Here is a 26333-nt window from a genome sequence, read left to right on the forward strand (position 1 = left end):
GAAATAGGTCGTGCTTCTTTTATTCAGGAAGGAAATTGGAAAGTATATATGCGTATACACACTGGGAAAAAACTGTTTACCTGTGATATGAGTGGATGTTCATTTTCTGATAAGTCAACACACTAAGGAAAAAGAATCTGATATTCTCATCCCATAAGGATCAGAAGAAAGACACAAGTGGCAGATTACTTTTAATGTATTTAAAACCAAGCTTCTATCTTTGCATCATCAACGTTCTGATCCCCATCTACCATCAATTGAAATGAATGGCTCTCATCTTGGGGAGGCTCCATCGTTTGACAAGTTTCTTAGCTTGACGTTTACTCCTGATCTAAAATGGAACATGTACATCAACTCTGTTGCTAAGGCCGCTGGTAAAATGGTGGGATCCTTCTATCGGTCCCGTAGATATCTCACTGCTGATGCAATTCTCTACCTATATAAGAGCCAGGGACGTCCAAGGAATGAGTATTGCTGTCACATCTGGGCAGGAGCTGCTAGGTAGAACTTATTCTGCCTTGACAGAGTTCAGAATAGACTTTGTAGTCTAGTGGAGGATGTCCTTTTCTCTTCCCCACAGAAGAGACTTGCGAGCCTGTCTGTTTTATCGTTATTTTCATGGCAAGTGCTCCTCTGAGCTCCGATTTATGGTCCCCCCTCGCAAAACATTCATAAGAAACCCTTGTTTGGCTGAAACCACTATCAATAATTTCTCCCATTCTTTATCTGTGCCTAAACCTAAACGTGTATTCTATGAACAAAGCTTCTTTCTTAGAACTGCAGGCCTGTGGAATTGTCTTCCGTTTTCCTGATTTCCAGCTGACTACAATACGGTCATCTTCAAGTCCAATATAAACAAGTTCTTGATGAGCCGTCCACCTTAAGTAATCCACTTTACCAAATTTACGCTATTAACGATTACTATGATATTGTCTTTTTGACCACTGTACACTGTTTATCCTCGAGTAGCCTCTGGACCTTGATAAGTGGTGATTCTTTTGTAAAAAAACTCGGTAATTTGTGGAAACAAGATATATCAAACAGAAAAATAAATACAACAAATAGTTTGATTATAAGGACTCTAGTCGACGTGAGCTAACGATAAAAACAATTTCAATCAACACCAGCTTGACCTTGACCTTAGCACACTCACGTAGCTCCTGTAAACAAATATAAAATAAGATTTTTGCAATTAATTCGCGAACAAGATTTATTTTTCCTTTTAGAGTGCGTTTTTTTTTTTTAAATATTTACAAAACTTTTTAATAAGCCTTCTTAAACCAAACTTTTTATTGGTCGGTATTTTATTTTTTAAATAGGGAAAACCCGCTTTTCTAATCCACGATATTCTATACGGTATTCTGGATTAATTTTTTTTTATTTAATGAGTTATGTTATTCTCCAAAATGTTCTTTTCTTCATCAGCATTCTGATCAGCATCTGGTCATTTATGAACTTTGAAAAACAAAAATGATGAAAGGAGAGAAACAATTTAATTATCTTTAAAGATTCTAATACTAATTGGAGACATCACAGCTGAACATGAAAAAATAATTTTATACTCAATTACAAAACAAATAACGACTGGCTGTCAATAAAAGGAAGCGGCACTTTGTGCACTACTGTCATGGGACAATTTTTTAGTTTGTTTTGAGAGGACACTGTGTTAATGATAACCAGATGGGACGAGGAGGCAAGGGGGTGCGCTCTAAGATGTTCAGATAATATTGAACAGGAAATATCCAATAGAGGAAGGTATGTATTGAAATGGACAAAATGATTAGCTTTAGCAAGACAATAAAATAATATTTATATTATATAATATGTATTGAAATGGAAAAATGAATAGCTTTAGCAAGACAATAAAATAATATTTATCTTATATAATATGTATGTAAATGGAAAAATGAATGAATAGCTTTAGCAAACAATAAAATATTTATATAATAATATAATAAAAGATATATTAAAGATTGGAATTAAGTTAAAAATTGTATAATATGAGGTATTGGAGTGTTAGCAAAATAACTATAATTATAGTTTACCAAAAAAAATGACTGACCTGGTTAGTGACGTCAGAGAACAAGGAAAGAAAGAGAGATCCTATAATCACAAGATATGGGACGAATAATTAGAGTAAGATAGTTGGAGAGTCAGAGTTAAGCAGTCTGTCAGAGGAGTGGAGTTAGTTGTGTATCTGTCGTGGTAGCATTCGATTGGACCAGTTAGAATGATGTAGAAGCAACAGAGAAATGCATTCAACGCTGAGGGAATTTACGATAGTTAAATAGATGCTATATAAAAATATGCTTGTTACAAAATCTTTGGGGAGAAATACAGGGTGGAACGATATAATTGTCACCATAGAAATGACATGATTTTCTGTGATAAAAACATTTTTTTATTGGTTGTGGACTATTTACTGCTTGGCCAGTGTGTACAAATCCCAAGAGCAATAGTAGCTTTATATATAACAACTTTCTACAAAAAACACCACATGCAATCCATTAAATACTGCACATAACTATTTATAAATATTAAAGTCATAGACGTTGACAAATTTCATTTATCTTGTGTACAAAATAAAATTTTTATATTTTCTAATTTTTTTTAAAATTCAATAAATAATATTTTCTTTCATGCTATTGTACTATTTTCGATTTGGTGCAGAAATTGCATTCGTCTGTCCCTGCTTTGCATTCTCCAAACTGAAACCTCAAAAGATTGTCCTGTGACAATAGTGCATAAGTGCCAAGAAATCTTTATGATATTTTAAAAATAGAAGAGAAGTTTTATGAAAGAATTTTGTTCATAAGTACAAAAAATATTTTTTTTATTTCTGTATCAATTTGTTAAGAGAGAAAATCACATTTGAACATAATGTATGTGCTGCTGCAGAAAAAACGTATTTTTATGCTGCCAACTTGAACCTGCATTCATCTTTTTATTTCTGTATCATTATTTTTGTATAGTTCCAGGTTTGTGAGCCAGTGCATGTATAGGAACATGCATTTAAGCAAACTGCACACACATCCATGCATACACATTTTAAACAATGCATCAGTTACCGCCTTTGTGGTAACCTTCGCTTTGCCCAACAGATGGTGCTCTTCATTTCCCTTCCATTCTCTCTTTTTCCTCTTCCCACTCAAGACCTCGAGCTGACAACACGTTTTCCTTCGATTGAAACCTCCAATGAGAGTGGCACACAAATCACACCCACGCCTTCACAGGGCGTTATCTTCTTAAGATAAAAACAATTCTTACACACACAGGGAAGTTTCAACGTATACTACAAACTCTCGTATTTATACACGCACTCATACACTTCAAAGAACATTCCAATTTCATACATGTGAATGTCGTGAGCTCATACTTACAACAGCAATTAACTTCATGCATGATATATATATATATATATATATATATATATATATATATATATATATATATATATTCGTGTACACAAAACACTCTCTTAATGTTCTCATTCTCTCTAGTTAAAAAAAACATCTTGTATATATGTAACTCGACTCTTATGTTATCTTTCTTAACGTAATTGTTTTAACGTCTTCTTAAATGTGCTTGTAAAACATGCTTTTCATTGTTGATGTTTTTTATTACGCTGTCCTAGCAACGACGACCTCCAACCATCCAACTTATCGAACACACAGCCTATTCCAGTAAACGGATCCTACACATGGTCTACAAAGAGTGGATCCAGCCAGATATACAACTAGTAACTTAACTGCACAACGGGTCCCCAACATTTCTTTACAAAGGGCACACACTAACTATGGGTGCTGATTCCTGTAACTCCACATCATTATTTCAATTCTATTATGAGCACTTGTGGAATAAAAATACAAAATCTTATTCTAAAATTAAAAACTTCTGTTAATAGAGAATGTTAATTGTCGTCATGCTCTGCCTTCACTACCACCTCCTGACAGATTTGCAAAGAAGTAATTCCGGACATCTTGTAAACAGCAGGTTGGTCGATTCAAGGTTGCCATTAATCGTCCTACATGTCTTACTGAGCTCGACATGAAACTTGCACCATAAGCAGAACTAACCCATGCTACTGTGCAGTATTCTCCAGTCAAGTAGGATCGAATTAAGCTGATAGCATAAGTGCATTAGACAAATTTAAGTGTTATCGGAGTTCGACATAGCAACATAAAAAGATGGGGTTTTTTGTGGCACACATCTCGATAACATGAGGTTGTCAGTTGAGAAGTTGAAAAGAAAAATATGATGGCTACGTAAGTGAAGTTGTGGAAGAGAAAAGACCCTTATGCCAGCCAAGTACAAAACTAGGAGTTACAAAGAATTTTAACCTTTTTTTCTTTCTCTGCTTTCAAGAACAAGTATTAATAATGGAATAATTTTGGACGAGGAATGAAAAAGAGAAGAGTGTTAGTAATAGCAAAAAGCAAAACATTCATTTTGTAAATGAGATTCCATAATGTAAACAAGGTTTATTTCTAGTTTGTCTTTGCATGAGTTCTATGTTATGAACCAAAACTTTCAACTATAAAACGATCTTTCTCACTTTTTAAAAATTTTACTTTGGTTTGTTTTTAGAGATCAAGGGGTTAATCCCTCTTGGAGCTAACACTTGATTTCATTATGATCTGAATTTATATATAATGGCTCTTTTGAAAATAAACGTTCCCTTTATGGCTGCTATTTGTATTTCATGCTAGCTTGGTCGTCCAGGGATTGTTTCCAAGTGTTTCTTAAGATTGTTTCATTAGGCTAGTGTATCAGAAGTTATTGTCTAACGCAAAGCAACAAAACTTTTTGGTTAAAACGTTAAGCAGAGGTTCGCTAGTAACAAGTTTAGTCGAGTAGAGTTCGTTGTTCACAACACGAGATACACATCAACGTTCTCTATTCGCATTTCTTAAACGCTTCTCCCACTCCTCCCAACGACTCATTTTTATGTTTCAGGCACACCTAATTTGCATATACCACGAGATTGCTAGAGATCTATGCATGACCGGAGGCTTTAAAAGACAACAGACATCATCTTGGGCCTCTTTTTTTCTTTTTTCTGTCTTTCAGCCTGCTGTCAAGAGATCCTTGCCCATTTCTGAGGTAGGTCCTCTCTATATCTATCACAGCCAGTTGCTCCTATCACAACTTGTATAATGTTGATTTCTTTAAGGGCTTATATCGTTTTTAAATCATTATTTAGGTCTTGATATTTTGTTATCTTTTCCATTTGGCTCTATTAAGGTCATAGTCATTTGAGATAGTAACATCAATAATGAATACAGTTTCAGACTTCTTCCACATTACAATGTCTGGTTTAATGGCCTTGTCCTTTATGTGTCTGGCCGCCTGTATGTCTTTGTCATAGAAAACTGTCTTTTTTCTATTTGACGTTATCGGTCATGATTCATTTCTCTATTGTGTATTTTCATGTGTCGTTTTAAATGTGAATTTTGTGAAAAAGCTGAGCCACACATTTCACAGCAAAAAGGTTTTTCTCCAGTGTGACTTCTCATATGAACATCCAATGAATACTTGCTTGCAAACACAGAACGGCACACTTCACAAGCGTATGGGTTTTCCCCAGTGTGACTCCCCATGTGGGTAGTCAAGTAATTTTTTCTGGTGAATGACGCGCCACATACGTCACAAGAATGAGGCTTTTCCCCAGTATGTGTTCGCATGTGTGTTTTTAAATTAGATGTTGTTGTGAATAATGAATGACAAACGTCACATGAATAAGGTTTCTCTCCTGTGTGTGTTCCTAGATGCAGTTTTAGATGCGCTTTCTGTGAAAAGGCACAGCTACACACTTCACAACAAAAAGGTTTTTCACCAGTGTGTACACGCATGTGCGTCTTTAGGTTTGATGTTGTTGCAAAGGATGCTCGGCATTCTTTGCAGGAGAAAGGTTTTTCTCCACTGTGCGCAGCCATGTGTAATTTTAGATGAGCTTTCTGGGAGAATGCTGAACCACAAACTCCACACGAATACGGTCGCTCGCCAGTGTGGAGTCTTAGGTGCGTCTTTAAGCCACATTTCTGCGCAAATGTTAAGCCACACACTTCACAAGTGTGTCTCGTTCCAGTGTCGGTTTTCTTGCGTGATTTTAAACAAGGCACCTTTTTTAAGGATGAGCTGTTAGCTTCAGAAGTGTTATCTACCATGTTGATTTTAAACCAGATTATAGAAACTAAACGATTTTTCCGTTTTCTAATAATGTCTTACTAGGTTTGTTGAAAAAACACTTTACAGAATTGTTGGTTCAATCGTGTGTAAATAAATATATGAAGAAATAGAAGCGATTGATAAAACCAATATATATCCAATAGAAGGTTTTTATGTTTCAGGCACACCTAATTTGCATATACCACACGAGATTGCTAGAGATCTATGCATGACCGGAGGCTTTAAAAGACAACAGCCATCATCTTGGGCCTCTTTTTTTCTTTTTTCTGTCTTTCAGCCTGCTATCAAGAGATTCTCGCCCGTTTCTGAGGTAGGTCCTTTCTATATCTATCACAGCCAGTTACTCCTATCAGAACTTGTATAATGTTGATTTCTTTAAGGGCCTATATCGTTTTTAAATCATTTTTTAGGTCCTGATATTTTGTTATCTTTTCCATTTGGCTCTATTAAGGTCAGTCATTTGAGATAGTAACATCAATAAAGAATACAGTTGCCTTATAGGTGCCTTATATGCTTTAGAAAATTACACAGAATCTCTTTTTTGAATGATGAGCTGTTCTCTAGTAAAACATGGCCTTGTTTGTCACTTATCGGTAAAAAAAAAACGGCAAATTTATTTTTCATGGTAAAGGTGCAGCATCTTTTCATTCTTAAAAATCTTTTAAAATTACAATTAAAAGTTTTTGAGGGTTTTAATAATGAAAATGTTTAAAATTCCAGGAAACGTTTGTTTTGTTTTATCTGTCATGTTAGCTTCTCTTTCTTTACATCATATATCTACATACATATATCTACATACATATATCTACATACATATATCTACATACATATATCTACATACATATATCTACATACATATAGCTACATACATATATCTACATACATATATCTACATACATATATCTACATACATATATCTACATACATATAGCTACATACATATATCTACATACATATATCTACATACATATAGGGATTGCTACAGTGAACTGATGGGATTAAAAAAATTTATTTTTTTGCTAAACGGGTTTTTCGGGGAGATGTATGCCGAGGGGCACAAATGCAATGAGTTCATCAAAGCACATTCCATTAAATACTTGTAACACAAGCACAGTAATACAACATTGCAGCGATGGGACAGGGGTTGAAACTGAGCTGATAGTGTGGGACCTATCAGATTGAAGACTCTTTTTTGGACCCTCTCCAACTAGTCGTAGATGCACCAGCCCAGATGTGGCAACAACACTCCATGCATGGGTGAATGAAAGCTTTGTAGAGATGCAGGATACTCTCAGTAAAGTACAGATTAGTTAACAAAACTCTCTATCCCCATGTTAAGAATGTTTCTAAATGACATTATATCAGTACAGTCCTAAATGACATTATATCAGTACAGTTAAACTGCATAAAGGATTTATGATTCGCCATTTATCAAGGCCCAGAGCCCACTTGAGGATAAGGGTTAAAGAGTGTACAGTAGTCAATTAGCCAATATAGTAATCATTAGTAATGGAAATTCAATAAATTTGTTAACTTATATGGAACAGTTAATCAAAAACTTGTTTACGTTAGACTTGAAGACAACCAAATTATAGTCAGTTGGAAAGCAGGAAAACGGAATAGAGTTCCACAGGTGTGCAGTTCTAAGAAAGAAGCTTTGTTCATGGAATCTACGTTCAGGTACAGATAAAGAGTGGAGGAAATTATTGATAGTGATTTCAGCTAGACGTGTATTTTTTGTGAAAGTTTATGCAGGAGGACCATAGATTGTAGCTCAGATGAGCACCTGCCATGAAAATAACGTAGTGATGAAGGGGAAGAGATACTGCCTGATTAGGATGGGATTTGGGATTAATGTAGCCCATGCATTAAATAGGTGATCATGGAGCCTATTCTGTACAGGGATGTGACTGTTTGACATTGTATACATTTTCTATCTTTTGCTTGTTGTTCGACTTCAGCATAGTCTCAGAAATCAGGGAGTTCTTTTCTCTTGCTAACACATACAGTGTTTGATTTTAAAAGAGTTGCTTTGTTTTTAAATGATGAGCTGTTCACTTAAGACGAACACGTCTTATATAATTTTGTAAATGACGATGCATAATATTATTTACAATTTACGTGGATAAGCTTGTCAGTTTCCTTGCGATTTTAAAAGCCGCTTTTTTTAATGATGAGTCCTTTAGAAGAATAAGTTTTATCCGCTATGTTAATTTCTAAGTTTCTTTCTTTTTTCTTTCTTTTATTTTAGTTAGTCTTCAGAAATCAGGAACTCCTTTACTGGTCATTTCTATATGAAACACATGGATATGTTTCATTGTTAAATTTAATGCAAATATAAATCCATACATTTCCAAATTAACTTTCTATTCTGTAGGTGTGCATGGCATACGTTCACTTTTCTTCAGTTATTGATGCCTGTGAATGAATAAGAAATGTCATTAAATATTAGAACATTCAAATATAAAGATGATATAAAAATGTTACAAGAAAAGGGTCCGCTTTTCCTGTAAGTAAGAAGAACATTAGATGAGTGGAAAATAGGATTAGGATAGACCGAGATTCGAACCTGGTAAGCAAGGTTCAGAAATAGATTCAGAAAATGGAATGTTAGAATTTCGAATTGTTAAATTTCATATAAAATAGTTTAGATATTGTTTGTTTGTTTGTTTGTTTGTAAAAAGAATTAATTGTTCATTCTTTTATGGAAATTGAATTGAAAAAGGTCAGCTAAAAAAATAATGAACAATACAATTTAAAACAATATATTGAAGAATAGGTTAGTGAGAATTCTTTGTCGGCAGAAGTGTGTTTTGGGAACATATGCCGAGTCATGTATGTTTAATCCACGTGAGTCAATCACGTTTGGAGCCATACATATGACGTCATAGCAGAAAGGGAGATTCCCAATAATAGAAGCTAGGATTAGTAAAGAGTCAGTCGAAGATCAGAGGCAGTCGAGTCCAGATCAAACAACCAGCAATCTCTATTTTGGACTCTCTACTTTTTATGATTATTTATGTTACAGAAAAAAGGGCTGTCCCCTTTTCCTGTAAGCAAGAAAAATAGATAAGTGGAAAATGAGATTAGGATAGACCGAGATTCGAACTTTGTAAGCAAGGTTCAGAAATAGATTTGGAAAATGGAATGTTGGGATTTGGTTATTTTTTAATTTCACATAAAATAGTTTAGATATTGTTTGTTTGTAAAAAGAATTAATTGTTCATTCTTTTATGCAAAGTGAATTAAAAAACGTCAGCTAAAAATAAATAATGAACAATTTAAAAATATATTGAAAAATAAGTTAGGTTGAAAAATAGGTTAGTGAGAATTCTTTGTTGAAGAAGTGTGTTTTGGAAATGTATGTCTAAGCCACGTGAGTCGATCACATTTTGAACCACACATACGACGTCATAGCATAAAGGGAATTTCTCAATGTAGGAGCCAGGATTAGCAGATTGTCAGATAGAGAGGCAGTCAAGTCCAGATGGAACAACCAGCAGAGTTGGTCGGACAGAGCTGACATGATCAGAGGAGGGTCCCTTTAGAAGCAAAGGGAGAACGTTTAATCATGTAGAATGATTTTGAATTCCTTGACGTCATCATCATTCGACCGGTTGATCTGATAATAAAGAAGTTATCATAATGATTTTGTAAAACTGTGTCGTGTCATCATTCAACAGCAAAAGGTAATGTGTGAAGCATCCTTAATATGAACTTTGTCTCCCTCATCATTATTATGAACTTTATGTAACTCTTACAAAAAAATGTATCTCTCTCTTGTCATCTCAACCGGTTACCATTAATATGATCTCCAATATGGACCTCTATGCAAGAAAAACATAGTTTTGACAATAAGTATTCGAAACAGGAAATTACTATTCCACATTTCATGTTGCTTCTTAGCTGTACATTGATAATCTCACAAGAAAATAAATTCTCTTTTTTGAGGATATTCTCAAAATATAATAATGGCCTTCTAAATAATAACATTATTTCAGTACAGTAACATAGATGCACAAGCACCATCATTGTTGGTCCAGCCACACCGGACATTTATGAGAAATCTGATTCATAATTATATAAGAGTAACAACATGTTTACATATTCAAAGTATGTATTTCAATAGAAAATGCGTATTTCTCAATGGATTTTAACTTGAAAATATTCCATATATAATAATATTTAACAAACAAGAAAATTTAATGCATACACAGAATTTTTTCTTGCGATAAACTTACGCCATGATTTAAAGACTTTACCCAGAATTTTTAATCTTGCATCCTGCTTTGGTCACAACCTTAAAAGTTTGCTCATTTCCAACTTTTTGTGTTAAAATATTGTAAAAAAAAAAATAAATAAAAAATGCTCAATACGTTGGCAGAGTTGCATATGTTGTTCTCATTTTTTGAAAACCTCCTGTATTGACTTGTTCATTACGATTGTTTCAGTAAACAATCCTGTTTGCATCTTCGGATTGTGAAACGTCAAATGAGAATGGGATACGGCCCTTTCAGGTCACTGTGCGGACATCAAAAAAGGAAGAAACTAAGAGAGAGAGAGAGGAAAAGGCAATTATATAAAAAGACAATTATATAAAAAAAAAAGATAAAAATGTGAGAAGGGGAAGACGGAAAGAAAGAAAAAAGGGTAAGGAAGAAATTTATACTTGCGTTTTGGTCCCCTTCCAATCCAACCTATTCAGTCCAAGATACAATTATACATTTATCTTCAGACAATTCTCACCTGGAACCGGAGAGATTCAATGTCTCTATCCACTGCACCATGGGCCATGAAGGGCGATCAAGGTTGGATTTTTTGGTCTTAAAAAATCCACGTTTATTTATTCCTATCCCATTGCGGTTACCACCTGATGAAGGCCGGAGGAATAGTTGGCCGAAACGTCATGAAACAACTAAAAAAGATGAGGATAATAGTCTACAATAAATAAATTAATAAATAAAACTCGTCTCAATAATGAATTCCAATTAAAATAATATAAAAACAACATATGCAGCTCTGTCAACGCATTGAGCATTTTTTATTTATTTATTTATTTACTTTTTTATTTAATTTTTTTTACTATATTTTAACTCGAAAAGTTGGAAATGAGCAAACTTTTAATATCATGACCAGAGCAAGATGCGAGAGTAAAAAGTTTGAGTAAAGTCTCTAAATCAGGGTGTGAGTTTATTGCAAGAAAAAAAATTTAAAATTTTTTGTTTGTTAAATATTATTTACATATGGAATATTTTCAAGTTAAAATCCATTGAGAAATACACATTTTCAATTGAGAAATACACACTTTAAATATGTAAACATGTTGTTACTCTATAATTATGAATCAGATTTCTCATAAATGTCCAGTATGGTTGGACCAACTATGATGGTGCTTGTGTGTCTATGTTACCAAACTGAAATAATATTATTTAGAAAGCCATTCTTAACATCAGGTAGGAAAGGTGTTTTTAACTATTCTGTACTTTCACCTAACGATTTAATAAACAAAAATATTGTAAATATTGAATTTATTTTGAAAATACTATAAAAAAAACAAGCAATAAAATTATTTGAACAGGTTTCTGAGTGTCTTTAACAGAGCTTGGCATATTCTGGCAATGATGTCAAGTGCCGGTCGAGCCCGAGCAGGCATTTACAAAAAAATATGGTTCGTAATATGCACAATTATAAACTTCCGGTTCATACAATGCACTAGCACTGACGTTTTTCTTTTAGTCCAGCCAGCAGGATCGCAGAAAGCCTTCTACAAGCCTTTGTCAACACAAAGGTGCTGATCTTGAAGAAAGCCGTTATTGGCTGGATTTTTTGCATAATTTTGCAATTATTGAGACTTCACAGCGACAAGTTGGCAGGTTAACAAGACACAGAAGACAACAATAAAAATGTACATAAAAGCATGGTTATCTTTACAGTCATGTCTCCATGCCACTTCCGGTTGTCTTTCCTCGTGTTAAGAATGGTTTTCTAAATAATAATGATATTATTAAGAGAAGCCCGTTGCTTATTCAGATTGGCACCAATGGCGGTATTTAAAATTCAAGAAAATACAAAAAAATCTGTATGATGTACGTACCAGTCATGGCATGATGATGAAATATTCCAAAAATCATGTAATTTGAACAAGTAGTTTTTTTGTTTTTTTTAGGATCCAAGAAAATGAAATTTTATTGCTTCGATGAGGGTGAAAAAGTGTGGTACTCATGCATTATTATTTAGAAAACCATTCTTAACATGGGGAGAGGAGGGTGTTTTGTAACTATTCTGTACTTTCACCTAACAATTTAATAAAAAAGATATTGTAAAATTTTAATTTAACTTGAAATTACTATTTTAAAATATCGCGGTTCAATAAGTGTACAAGCACCAAAAGCGTTCATATTACAATCAGTGAATCGGTGAACAAAGGGCAGACAACCTTAATGCAGGTGAGAACTGTCAAAATAATCACTGATTACCTCCCCTTATTATGATCATTAGTAAAACATGGCCTCGTCTGTTACTTATCGGCAAAAAAACGGCAAATTTATTTTTTGTGGCAAAGATGCAGTATCTTTCCACCCTAAAAAAATATTTTAAAATTACCGCTATTAAATGTTTTTGAGGGGTTTGATAATGAAAATAACGTTTAAAATTCCAGAAAATTAGTAGTTTGGTTGGGTTGCTTTGTTTTACGGCGTATCAACCCTTTTTGGGCTATTTAATGCGAAATTCAATTATATTGAAGAAAAATTTTTATGTTTCAAGTTCTTTATATCTTCAAATATTTATTTGTAGAGTTTGGTTTGGTTGTTTTGTTTTATGGCATATCAACCCTTTTGGGGTTATTTTGATGCTGAATCCAGTTATTGTGGAAATCTTGCATCCAGTTATTTTGTAGATAGTTTTTATTCTGCAAGCTTTTTGTATATTCACTTGTTAGTTTGTAGTGTTTTTTTTTTTGTTGTTTTAAAGTGGATTTTATCGTTTTTGTTCCCTGCCCTGCAGAACATGAATGAGTTTTGCAATGGGAGAGGAAAAAGTGTTACAGTATTAATGTTTGTTACATTTTAAGTTAGGAAACCAGTCAGGAAGTGGGGTGGATAGAAAGAGAAGGGGAAAATGGGGGAGAAGAAAAAGGGGGAAAATGGAGTGGGGCAGAACATGATTAAGTTTTGCAAAAGGAAGTAGAAAAACAAAAAGGTATCAATGTTAAGTGCCTTGCGTCTCAGGAAGCCAATATCTTCAGACAGCCTGATCTGGTAGCACCAGGAAACGAGTAGATATAAGATATGAAGAAATTATAGTTTAAAAAAGAGTGGGATCACTTTTTTATATTAATTTAACATAAAATAAACATCCAGTGCATAGCCACCGACCGTTTTTTTTTTGTTTTTTTTTTGAGGGTGGGGTGTCTGTTATTTTGTTTAGCAGTTATGTTTGTTTGGTAATTGTGGCCTAATAAACCAACACAAAACCTTATTTAAAAAACTTGCTTCCTACAGGTTTTCGGGTGTGCTGAAAACGAATATCGCATTTAAATTTTCCGTAAATAAGTAGTGTTCCAGGTACTAAGCGATGTGATTCCTTATGTTATAAGTGGTGGCCATTGGTGTACGTGCAATATTAGTACCCAGAAAACTACTTATTTGTGGAAATTTTAAATGTGATATTTGTTTTCAGCACAGCCGAAGTCTCATGGAAAACAAGTTTTTTTTAAATAGGTTTTGTGTTGGTCTACCAGGCCAGAATAAATACCCATCTTATAAAAAATACCCCTCCACCCAAAAAACGATGGTCATAAAGTGAGTGCTTATTTTACATTAAATTAATATAGAAAAGTGATCCTTCACTTTCTGAAACTATAATTTCTTCATATCTTAGAAACTACTCCTTTCCTGGAATTTTAAATGCTATTTTCGTTTTCAGCACCCTCGAAAACTTACAGTAGTGGTAATTTTAAATGATTTTGGAGGGTGAAGAGATACTGCACTTTTACCTTTGTCGTAAATAAATAAATAAATAAAAACTACTTGATGAATTTTTGTGATTTTTGGAATATAAAATCTTCATTCCGTGCCGAGAAGGTACAAGATAAAAGTTTTTCTTCATTTTTGTTTATCACCATGCCAATCTGAATAAGCACCAAATGACTTTCTTAACATGAGGAGGTCAGAGGACTATTCTGTAGGAGTGTCAGAATTCGCCATTAAAAAAGAGTGATTAAATAGACCTCCTATCTTTCAAAGCTTATAACAATATGAATAATGTAATTTAAATCCTATTTTTTTCCATAAAATGAGCAAAGACCAAACTTTAAAATAATAAAAGGTTTTATCGAAAAATATACAATATTTTTTTTTAAATCGGTTTTTCTTTAAGAAAAGATTTCATGAAATTCAACAAATTTTAACTTAATCTAAAAGTAATAAATATATATAAATTAAAAAAGATCACTTACGTACATAAAATACTAATCAATGGATGCTTCTATTCTTCATTTATAAGAATTTGTCCATATTTATATTTTGTATTCCATGTATTTTTTAAATAAAATAAATTTTTTAAACAACTATTTGAAAAAAAAACGTCATTACGTAAGCATTGTTATGGCGTTAGCGAAGCGCCAAAATGTTGTTTCTTCCTGTTTTGAAATACGGATGGATAGAAGGATGTAAAAACAACACATACGTGTTAGCCATCTAGCCTTGTGCCTGAAGAAATATGTGTCACCATATATAAAAATAATCATATTTTACTTTTTTCTTTAAAAAAAAAAAACACCCAAGGAATTTTTTTTTCTTCTTTTCTCAAAGAAATACATGAGTTTTTGATTTAATATATTTTATTTCTTCTCTATGGAGTGATTTTTTTTTAAATATCTAAAAAAAAAAAACATTGAGTGAAATAGAGGAAGTTATCGTAATTCTACGAAATTTTCTGGAGAATATAACAAGATTATAAAGTTTCACTTTTAAAAAATCAATGTGGTTTTTTAAAGGAAAGGTTTTAAACTTTGGACTTTACAGGTAGATTTGCAAATAACTTTTTTGTTTTAAATTAGCTTATTTTATTTATTGATCTTTTATCTTCAATTTGTGATATATAAATCTGAGGTGAGAAAATTAATTATTTTCATTTTAATAGACATTTCAAAATGGCGGGGAGGCGAATTTAAAAATAAACGCTTGTCTAGAATATTATATTCAGTTTATTGGAAAGAGCATAAAATTTCACATTGAACCTGCAAATATCGTAAAAATTGAACCATTAGAAAATTTTGATAGATTTTTTAAGCTTAAAAAGTGAAAAATATTTAACTCGTAAAATTAAGTTGATTTAATTACGTAAAAAAAAATGGCTGTCTGAAGACGCGCCGGCACTTTTTTTTTTTTTTTAAATAAAGAATAATATTTCTATTATTTTTTTAAAAAACTTTAATATTTCATTTTGGAAGTATATTCCATAAAGAAAATAAACAACCCACATTAAAAAGAGAAATTTCGAGTTTTTTTTAATATTTTATTCGCAGTTTTGTGTTAGGGGTGTGAAAAATTCCCCAAAAATTCTGACACAAAATTCTGTACTTTCATCTAACAATTTAATAAACAAAAGATGTAAAAAATAAAAATAAATATAAATAAAAACCAAGGAGAAACCGGAAATGGAGTAAAGGCAGTAATCGTAACGATAAGCAAAAGCGCTCCTCTACAATGCTTTAAAAAGTGAAAAATATGAACAGGTTGATAGAGAAATAACTTTTCTTGCTTTTTATGGAGCTTATTTAGAATTGCATTTCATGAAAAAAAAAAAAAAAAGAATCTTTATGATGTACGTACCCGTCACGGGACGAAGATTCCAAAAATCAGTGGGTTTTTTTTTTTTTTTTTTTTTTGTAATTAAGAAAATCAAATTTTACAATTTTAACGATTAATAATTTTTTGCCAGCCATTGTTTATAAATAAAGGGAGGCAACTCAAATCGAACTACTGGCATTTAAATCAGACCTGGTTTACTGTTGAAACCGCTAAAATCGTAATAAAAAATGATATTTTATATATATTAAAAAAAAAAAAACTACTTGGGTCTGTTTTACAATAACCAAGTACGAAAATGGTTAAAAAAAAGGTCCACCTCCGCAATTTTTTTTTAAATTACGACTTTTTCAAGTTTTCTACTATGTTGAATATGGAAATCGCATTGAAATTTTGCAGAAATAAGTAGTTATCGAGATATAAAAAGTTGTATTATGCATTGTATTCTTTGGCGGCCATCGTTTTTACGCGCGTGTGCGCGCCATAAACAAATCTACGCGCGTAACAAAGATGGCCGCCAAAGAATACAATGCATAATACAACTTTTTATATCTTGATAACTAATTATTTCTGCAAAATTTCAAGGCGATTTTCGTATTCAGCATGGCCGAAAACCTTAAAAAGTCATCATTTAAAAGAAAAACCTGGACCTAATTTGAAAATTTACCAAAAATAATAAATAAACAAATATATAATAAATAAATGTTACCAAAGGCAAGATATGTTACTACGTTTATTCGGTTCGAAAAGCAAGTAGTGTCTAGTGGTGCCGTGAAAATAAGAAAAATGATCGCGATTTGGCGCATACTATCAGAAACCCAAACCCACCCGGTAAATGTTGCTGTGCGACGACACTACCAGCTAGGTAGAATCTTATCTTGCCTTTGGTAACATTTGTTGGGTTTGTATTACTGTACACATAGATTCGAAAAAGTTGTCAAAAAACAAATATATAACAAATAAATGTTATCAAAGGCAAAATAAGTTACTTTTCTACCAAACTGGATATATTTTTTGTGTTTTTATTCAATGTAACAATAACATATTTATTCAGCTCGAAAAACATACAGTGTTTACCGATGTATTCGAAAATTCAAGATGGCGTCTCACACCCTCTTTAACACCGTAAGTATGGAAAAAGGTGTTATAAATAAAAAACTATACAAAATACTATTAAAAACCCGCCGAATATATGTCAACCTATGTCACGGTAACATATATTGAGCGAGTTTCTAACAGTATTTTATCCGGTTTTTTATTTATAACATCTTTTCCCACACTTACCGTGTTAAAGAGAGAATAAGACGCCATCTTGAATGTTCCAATACATCGGTAAAAACTATGGTTTTCGAGCTGAATAAACATGTTACATTGAATAAAAACACGAAAAATATACCCAGTTTTGGTAGAAAAGTAACTTATCTTGCCTTTGATAACATTTATTTGTTATATATTTATTTTTTGACAACTTTTTCGAATCTATGTGTTTGTTTGTTTTTACCACGTTTTTGTACCTCTATCTATTGTAAAACAAACCCAAATACTTGATTAATTTACGTGATTTTTGGAATATGACATCTTCGTTTCGTGACGAGTACGTACACCAATTTTTTTGTCTTTTTTTTTTTTAATTATTATTAGTTAATTAATAAACACAAACAATTTAACTTACCTTTTTTTACAACAAAACAAGATAAAAACATTTTAATTAAGTTTAGCGGTTGTTATTTTTTATCCACGTTGTTGAATTGTTTTGTTAGCAAAGAAAAACAGGAGATTTAAAAAGGGAGCTAATAAACAAATAAAACTGGTAGATCATCAAAATGATGAAAGAAAGGGAGACCGTACTTTTTTTTTTTATTTTTCTTTGATTATTTCGTTCTTTTTTTTTAAATTTTATTTTTATTTATTTTTTTTTTGCAGGCGATTGGTATTCTTTTTCAGCACAATACGCTACAAGTACATTTTACTTTGGCGCTTCTTCGGAATTGAACGAAAATCAAAATATTGAATTTTAATTAAAACCAATGGTTTCTACTTAATTGGCATGTCGAAATTAGTAACATATCCAAAAAAATAAAAAGAATGACTAAGAAAGTTAGGTACATTTTTACGACGTGCCCTCCCCATGTAAAGAACGGCTTTCGGAATACCCCCTCCCTCCCAACCTCGAAAGCTGTTCTTAACATGGGGTAGTTGGGGAGGGTGTTTATTCCGAAAGCCGTTAAATGGGATGGTTTGGGCAGGTCGTAAAAAAAATACCGAAAATTAATTCTTAATGAGAATAGGGTGCTTATGCACTTATGCTACCGTGATGGAATAACGTTATTATTTTGAAAACCATTCCTACGTTTGGAAAGGGAAGGTTGTTTTTTTTTTGGGGGGGGTATATTATCTTGTACTTCCACCTAACAATTCAATAAAAAAAATTAAAAAAAAAAAACCCAGATGTTTACTTTAAGCGGAAAAGGCAGAAAAAAAATGAACTGTGACTCTGACTGAACGAACGGGATATTAAAAGAGATGACTTTGTTTGTTGTTGTTGTTTTGTTGTTGTTGTTTTGTTTTTAATTTTAACAAACAATTTATTTTAACAACCAATTCATTTTAGCAAACAATTTATTTTATTAACATTACTTTAACATGTTCTTTAATAAAGTTCAAAGTTCTGCTCCTGAGGAGCAGTCAGTGCTCCTGCTCAGTGCTGCTGCTGCTGCTCCTCTGCTTGAATTGTTTATAAATAAAACAATTATTTAAATTTCCTTTTTGTTTGAAAATAAAGCAGTTATTTAAAAAGCATATTTTATAAATTTCTGTATTGTTTAAAAATAAAATACTTATCAAGTGCAGTCAGTAATTGTTCGTTAACATTAAGTGAGCCCCCCTCCCCCCCGAAAAAAAAACAAACGGTGTAATCCTTTTTAATGCCTCTTTAGTTATGTAAGAGTTATAGCCCCTTTTTTCTGCTTTTTCACTTAAAGTAAACATCTGCCCCCAGCGGAGACATTTTCATAACAATTACTATTTCAACTCACATGCATATCAGAGCGTGCAGGATTACAATGTAATAATGTGTCCATCCACACACATGCGATAAAGGAACTACGTTGCCCTCCATATGCAGTGATACAACAAAAATACTGCAATGTTCTAGAACACGCCTATATAAGATTTTGCCCATGAAAATCAAACCATTTCAGGATGCAGTTCTATGAGTAAATATCACCACTGTCCAGTCCATCCTCAGCACATACACTGCACTCCGTCTATGCAGACATAAAACAGGTTCGCCGAGAATGCCATGAAAATCAAACCTGTTCAGCGTAGCTTTATTTCAGTTTCTTCTCTTGTTTCCCTTGAAACTTGTTATATACAAAACTGAGTGTATGGAAAGCAAGAAAGAGACAAACGAAAGATTAAGTTTAAACGTTTTATTTAAGGTTTAAACAATCGTGAAACGAACTGTTTGGTGTGTCAGGATAAATTTGAGCGCGGCGGCGGTAGTTGCGTGTCAGTATTAGTGTTGAGATAAACTCGGCAGTGATCTAAGTTACTGTCAGTCTGGGTGAGAGGCGGTGATGGCAGGAATGTGGCTTAGCGTGTGCGGCGATCCTTAATAGCTGGTGTCGCTAGCAAGGGGTTGTAGGGCTGTGGTGATCTGGCAGCGGTGGAAGAGGGGTAATCTTCAGGGCTTGTATCAGAATCATGAGTGAGATGGCGGTGGTGCTGGCTGTGTGCAGTAATTTCAGCATCTGGTGTCACTGGCAAAGCATTAACTGCTACTTGCTGCTGACTGAGTGAAGTTCATAGCTTGCCACACTGAGCCGATCTACTGGTTGTCGAAAAAGCTGATGCTTTTATAGTCATGAAGCAGACGTAGTTGTGGGAAAAGAGAGCTTTAATTGCTGATTTACGTTTTGCTTTTTAATTGTGTTCGTTTTTTGTGCTTTAACGTGCTGTAGGGAATCGTCTGTTTGGTGTATGTATACATGTGTTATATTGATTTAAAGCTAATAAAGTTGTGAATGTAATCTAGTTGGTGTTGTATTGTTGCAGTGTTTCATGAAATGATTATTCGTATTTATATGGTTCCGGAGTTGCATTTGCTGTGATGTTTGTGTTTTGTATTTTGATTTTTCTTTTGATGTACGGCTTTCTCTGGTGGTTTTGTTTGTTGAAGTGAAGTGCGAGTTATTCTATTGTTGCGTGTCCATGAGAAAACGGGATTTGAAGTTGTTGTGTGTATTTAGTGTGTTCATTTGCGTTGTATTGGTGAACAGCTTTGTCTTAGCATCACCATTATTCTCGCTTTCACTGCTCCTGCTGGTTTGTAAAATGTAAATATGGAGGGATATGCAATATAACAAACTGGAGCTACAGTAACTCCGCCTTCGAAGGCATTAAAATTCCCTGTCTTGAATTTAAGTATTCAAATTTAATAGAGTACTTCTGGCTCCAAACAAAGAAACATTTTATTAAAATTCGGAAATGTTTTTTGCATAATAAAGAATATTGGCTTAATTTTTTGTATTAATTTGAATTTGAAGAAATGGATTCGAACTAAGGTAAAAATGCTATATTCATGTATATTAAAATTCAAAAGTTGGTGCTTATGTAAGAGCAAAGGGTTTCAAATGAGTTAAAAGAATGTCTAAAAGCCTAGAACATATACAGTGACTCGAAGTCAGAACAAATTTTTATTTATTGATTTATTTATTGCGGACTATTATCCCCATCTTTGAGTTGCTGTTTCACTGCATTTCAGCCAACTATTCCTCTGGCCATCGTCAAGTGATCAAAAGATGAGGATAATAGTTTGTAATAAATAAATCAATAAATAATACTCATCCCAATAATGAATTCCAATTAAATAAATAAATTTCTATTTGCAAACTAGCAGAGATTTTACCCATTTTAGCGGTGACGAAATTCAATTGTAGCAGCCGAAATTTGCTACGATCACTGGCAGGAGCTAATTTTCGCGGCTTGCGATTTGAAATCCATTTTCTCCCTGGCTTGGCGAATACATAAAAGGCGAAATCTGAAACTCTCTAACTCCCTGGCTTCAGATGGCAGCAAACTTTGCCTAGGTCTATGGCCCCAGGCTGAACAGGAGTACAACAAGCTACCATGGTAACTCTTCAAACTCACATTTATTTCTGTGTAGTCAGCTGGAAAGCAGGAAAACCGAAGACAATTCCATAGGCGTGCAGTTCTAAGAAAGAAGCTTTGTTCATGGAATCTACGTTTAGGTTTAGGCACAGATAAAGAGTGGGGGAAATTATTGATAGTGTTTTCTGCTAGATGGGTGCTTCTTGTGAAAGTTTGGTGAGGGGGGCCATAGATTGAAGCTCAGTCGGGCACTTGTCATGAAAATAACGATAAAGCAGAGACAAACTTGTAACATCTCTTCTGTGAGAAAGACGTTGCAGAGAAGAGAATAGGCCATCCCCTACGAGGCTACAAAGTCTATTTTGAACTCTATCAAGGCAGGATTCTCTTTAACGTTATATATATATATATATATATATATATATATATATATATATATATATATATATATATACTTGTTTATTGTTATATAAACATGCTCACATCCTGCTGCTACAAATAGCCACTTGTTTCAATCAAACAACAGATATCATCAGGCAGCGACTTGACTATTCAAAAGTTCAATGAATGATTATTCATTGAACTTTTGAATAGTCAAGTCGCTGCCTGATGATATCTGTTGTTTGATTGAAACAAGTGGCTATTTGTAGCAGCGGGATGTGAGCATGTTTATATAACAATAAACAAGTATTATCAGCTCTTTTTATTGAGCACTATCTAACAACCTCGTTGAATTCATTAGTCCATTACTTTTGAATATAAAAAAACCCGAGTATATATATATATATATATATATATATATATATATATATATACTAATATATATATATATATATATATATACTAATATATATATATATATATACTAATATATATATATATATACTAATATATATATATATATATATATATATATACTAATATATATATATATATATACTAATATATATATATATATACTAATATATATATATATATACTAATATATATATATATATATACTAATATATATATATATATATACTAATATATATATATATATATATATACTAATATATATATATATATATATATATATACTAATATATATATATATATACTAATATATATATATATATATACTAATATATATATATATATATATATATATATACTAATATATATATATATATATATATATACTAATATATATATATATATACTAATATATATATATATATATACATACTAATATATATATATATATATATATACTAATATATATATATATATATATACTAATATATATATATATATACTAATATATATATATATATATATACTAATATATATATATATATATATACTAATATATATATATATATACTAATATATATATATATACTAATATATATATATATATATATACTAATATATATATATATATATATATATACTAATATATATATATATATATACTAATATATATATATATATATATACTAATATATATATATATACTAATATATATATATATATACTAATATATATATATATATATACTAATATATATATATATACTAATATATATATATATACTAATATATATATATATATACTAATATATATATATACTAATATATATATATATATATATATACTAATATATATATATATATATACTAATATATATATATATATATACTAATATATATATATATATATATATATATATACTAATATATATATATACTAATATATATATATATATATACTAATATATATATATATATATATACTAATATATATATATATATATACTAATATATATATATATATATATATACTAATATATATATATATATATACTAATATATATATATATATATATATACTAATATATATATATATATATATACTAATATATATATATATATATATACTAATATATATATATATATATATACTAATATATATATATATATATACTAATATATATATATATATATATACTAATATATATATATATATATACTAATATATATATATATATATACTAATATATATATATATATATATATATATATATACTAATATATATATATATATATATATATATATATATACTAATATATATATATATATACTAATATATACTAATATATATATATATATATATATATACTAATATATATATATATATATATACTAATATATATATATATATATATACTAATATATATATATATATATATATACTAATATATATATATATATACTAATATATATATATATATATACTAATATATATATATATATATATACTAATATATATATATATATATTAATATATATATATATACTAATATATATATATATATATACTAATATATATATATATACTAATATATATATATATATATACTAATATATATATATATATATACTAATATATATATATATATATACTAATATATATATATATACTAATATATATATATACTAATATATATATATATATACTAATATATATATATATATATACTAATATATATATATATACTGTGTCTTCTAATATGAGTGTGGGTTTATGTATATACATTTCTGTATTTTTTACTTGAGTCAATATATATCACATGAGTTCGTGTATTGTCTAGTGGTATATATAACAGTGTCTTTGATATCTAATGAATGTGTGTATACGGAGTGTTGAAATATTCATTGTGTCCTGCATGTATATAAAATGTTCATTGTGTGAGTGCTTCTTCACAAATACACGTAGTTAACAAATGTGAGACAAACTTTTCTTAGAATCAAACGGATACCATATGTCTGCTTGCCTCAGGCCAAAAGAGCCACATGATCTTTTATCTGTCCAACCCCCCCACCCCCAAAAAAAAGAACAAGTTATATTTTACATGGTCTTTATTCGTCTTATTGATTCCATTGTCAGAGTTTGGCATGCTGAGCCTCTTCCTACAGTTGCACTGGTTTTTCCAATTCTGCTTCCAATGTGGTCGTTCACATATCTGCTCGCTAATACATTTATCACTAACTCATTAGCTTGATCTCTGCAAACTATTACGTCAGGAAACCCCAACCACATGTCCAAGAATACAAAGAGATGACCTTTCACATAAGCCAATATCTATTTAGTTCCAACCAAATTCCACAACTACTCTAAAATTTCATAAATCGATGTTTATTTTATTTCTGGGTAAAATTCCTGACTAAACATATCAAGCTGTAAATCCACATTTTCCAAAATTTAATTGTTTTATTTTTCTAATAATAATAATTGACCTGGTTACTCAGCATTGGCCCAGCATGCTAATATAATACTAGTTGCTTAACTAAGAGTTATTTGTAAGAAACAAACAATTGAATTTGTAGATTTTTGTAAATTTCTGTGAAAAAAAAATATCAGCACTAAACTTCACAAGATTTCTCCTGTATCATATAGTAGCCGTTCCCCAGTAGAACCTTACAGTTGGATGTCATTTTATATATAAAAGTTTCGTGGTTCAATTTTAAATTCTGAAAAAACAACATATAGAGACATATATTCGATTTAAAAATTTATTGCTTGAAAAAGGAATATATAGAAGGGGTTATTTTAATTTCCTTAATCCATGCATTTTCAACAATGGCTCATATCATCATATCTTGCTTATATATATATATATATATATATATATATATATATATATATAATATATATATATATATATATATATATATATATATATATATATTTATATATATATATATATATAAAGTAATGTCTCGGAAGTAAAGTGAAAAGCACATCTTATTTTTCTTTTATTAATATCATGTTTTCCTTGTACACACATTTTGTGAATTATTCCATGGATTTCTGCCTTTGGATTATTATGGACTATCTTCTTCCAATTACGGGATTTCTTTGGATTTTACTTGTACAAATGGAAATTCTTTTAACTTTCTTGAAGTTTTACATTTGGATTTTACCGTCACTGGATTTTTTTATCTTCCACCAGACTATCCATTAATGTGTAATCACCTTTTTCTTTACCATATTCCCTCTGCTTAACTTATTTTGTTTTCAAGTAAGATCTTTGACTTATTTGTTGTTTCATCAAATACTTCTGCATGCAAAATCCGATCCTGCATTTTGCTAATTCCTACCCTCTGATGAGAAGGAGAGTATTTCTTCAAAACTCCGTGGATTAAGGACTATCCATTTATCTAGTGTTTCCTTTTCAAATTAAATATGTTTTTAACTCATTTCAAAGTGTTTTTTAACATATTTCATTAACTGTTTGCTTATATATATATATATATATATATATATATATATATATATATATCGTTTGTGTCTTGGAATACATTTCAACACAATTTATTTCTGAATATTCTTCTTCTTTTTTTAAGTTACTTATAGTTGGAGTTCATATGGTAGCCTCTCCCCAAAGAGAATTTTACAGCTGGATGTTAGATAGCTCACACTCTTCATTCCTGCTCCTCTACGCAGACACTATTTAACTATGGGTTTTTTCATGTGAATTTTTACATAAGATTTCTGTGAAAAAAAAAGCACTGTACAGCTGGATGTCAGTTGGCTTACACTCTATATATCAAATCACCAAAACAGTGTTTCATGGTAAACAACTGATGATCCTTGAAATAATATTAGGACTAGATTCTTGAACGCAAACTAATATAATGATTGCAAGAGATGAATTGACTAGCAAAATAGTTTTCCAACCAAGAACTTGGGATATTTTTATAGTTTTAAAGGTAGAAAAACTTCTAAGGTTATATATATATATATATATATATATATATATATATAAGGTTATATATATATATATATATATATATATATATATATATACGAGCAAACAGTTAATAAAACATGTATAAAACACTTTTAAATGAGTTAAAAACAAATTTAATCTGAAAAGGAAAGACTAGATAAGTGGATAGTCCTTAATCCGCGGAGTTTCGAAGAAATACTATCCTTCTCATCAGAGGGTAGGAATTAGCAAAATGCGGAATCGGATTTTGCATGCAAAAGTATTTAATGAAACAACAAGTAAGTCAAAGATCTTACTTGATAACAAAAAAAGTGAAGCAGAGGGAATATGGTGAAGAAAAAGGTGATTACACATGAATGGATAGTCTAGTGGAATATATATATATATATATATATATATATATATATATATATAATGTACAGAAAGTTGTTAGTTGAGACAG

At 30.8% G+C, this 26333-nt stretch overlaps 1 long non-coding RNA gene across 1 annotated transcript; it reads right to left on the reverse strand.

Annotated features, from left to right (window-relative positions):
• Positions 1–2816: 2816 nt before the first annotated feature.
• Positions 2817–17772, reverse strand: LOC145269716 (uncharacterized). The gene is made up of 3 exons (XR_013865187.1): positions 17674–17772; positions 10936–11104; positions 2817–8607 (listed from the first exon to the last, which is right to left on the reverse strand). It is a non-coding gene; the product is annotated as an uncharacterized LOC145269716 (long non-coding RNA).
• Between the last annotated feature and the right edge of the window lie 8561 nt (positions 17773–26333).

Source organism: Euprymna scolopes, chromosome 45, assembly GCF_053919585.1.
Source record: "Euprymna scolopes isolate OS-2025 chromosome 45, ASM5391958v1, whole genome shotgun sequence".
NCBI classification, from domain to species: domain Eukaryota; kingdom Metazoa; phylum Mollusca; class Cephalopoda; order Sepiida; family Sepiolidae; genus Euprymna; species Euprymna scolopes.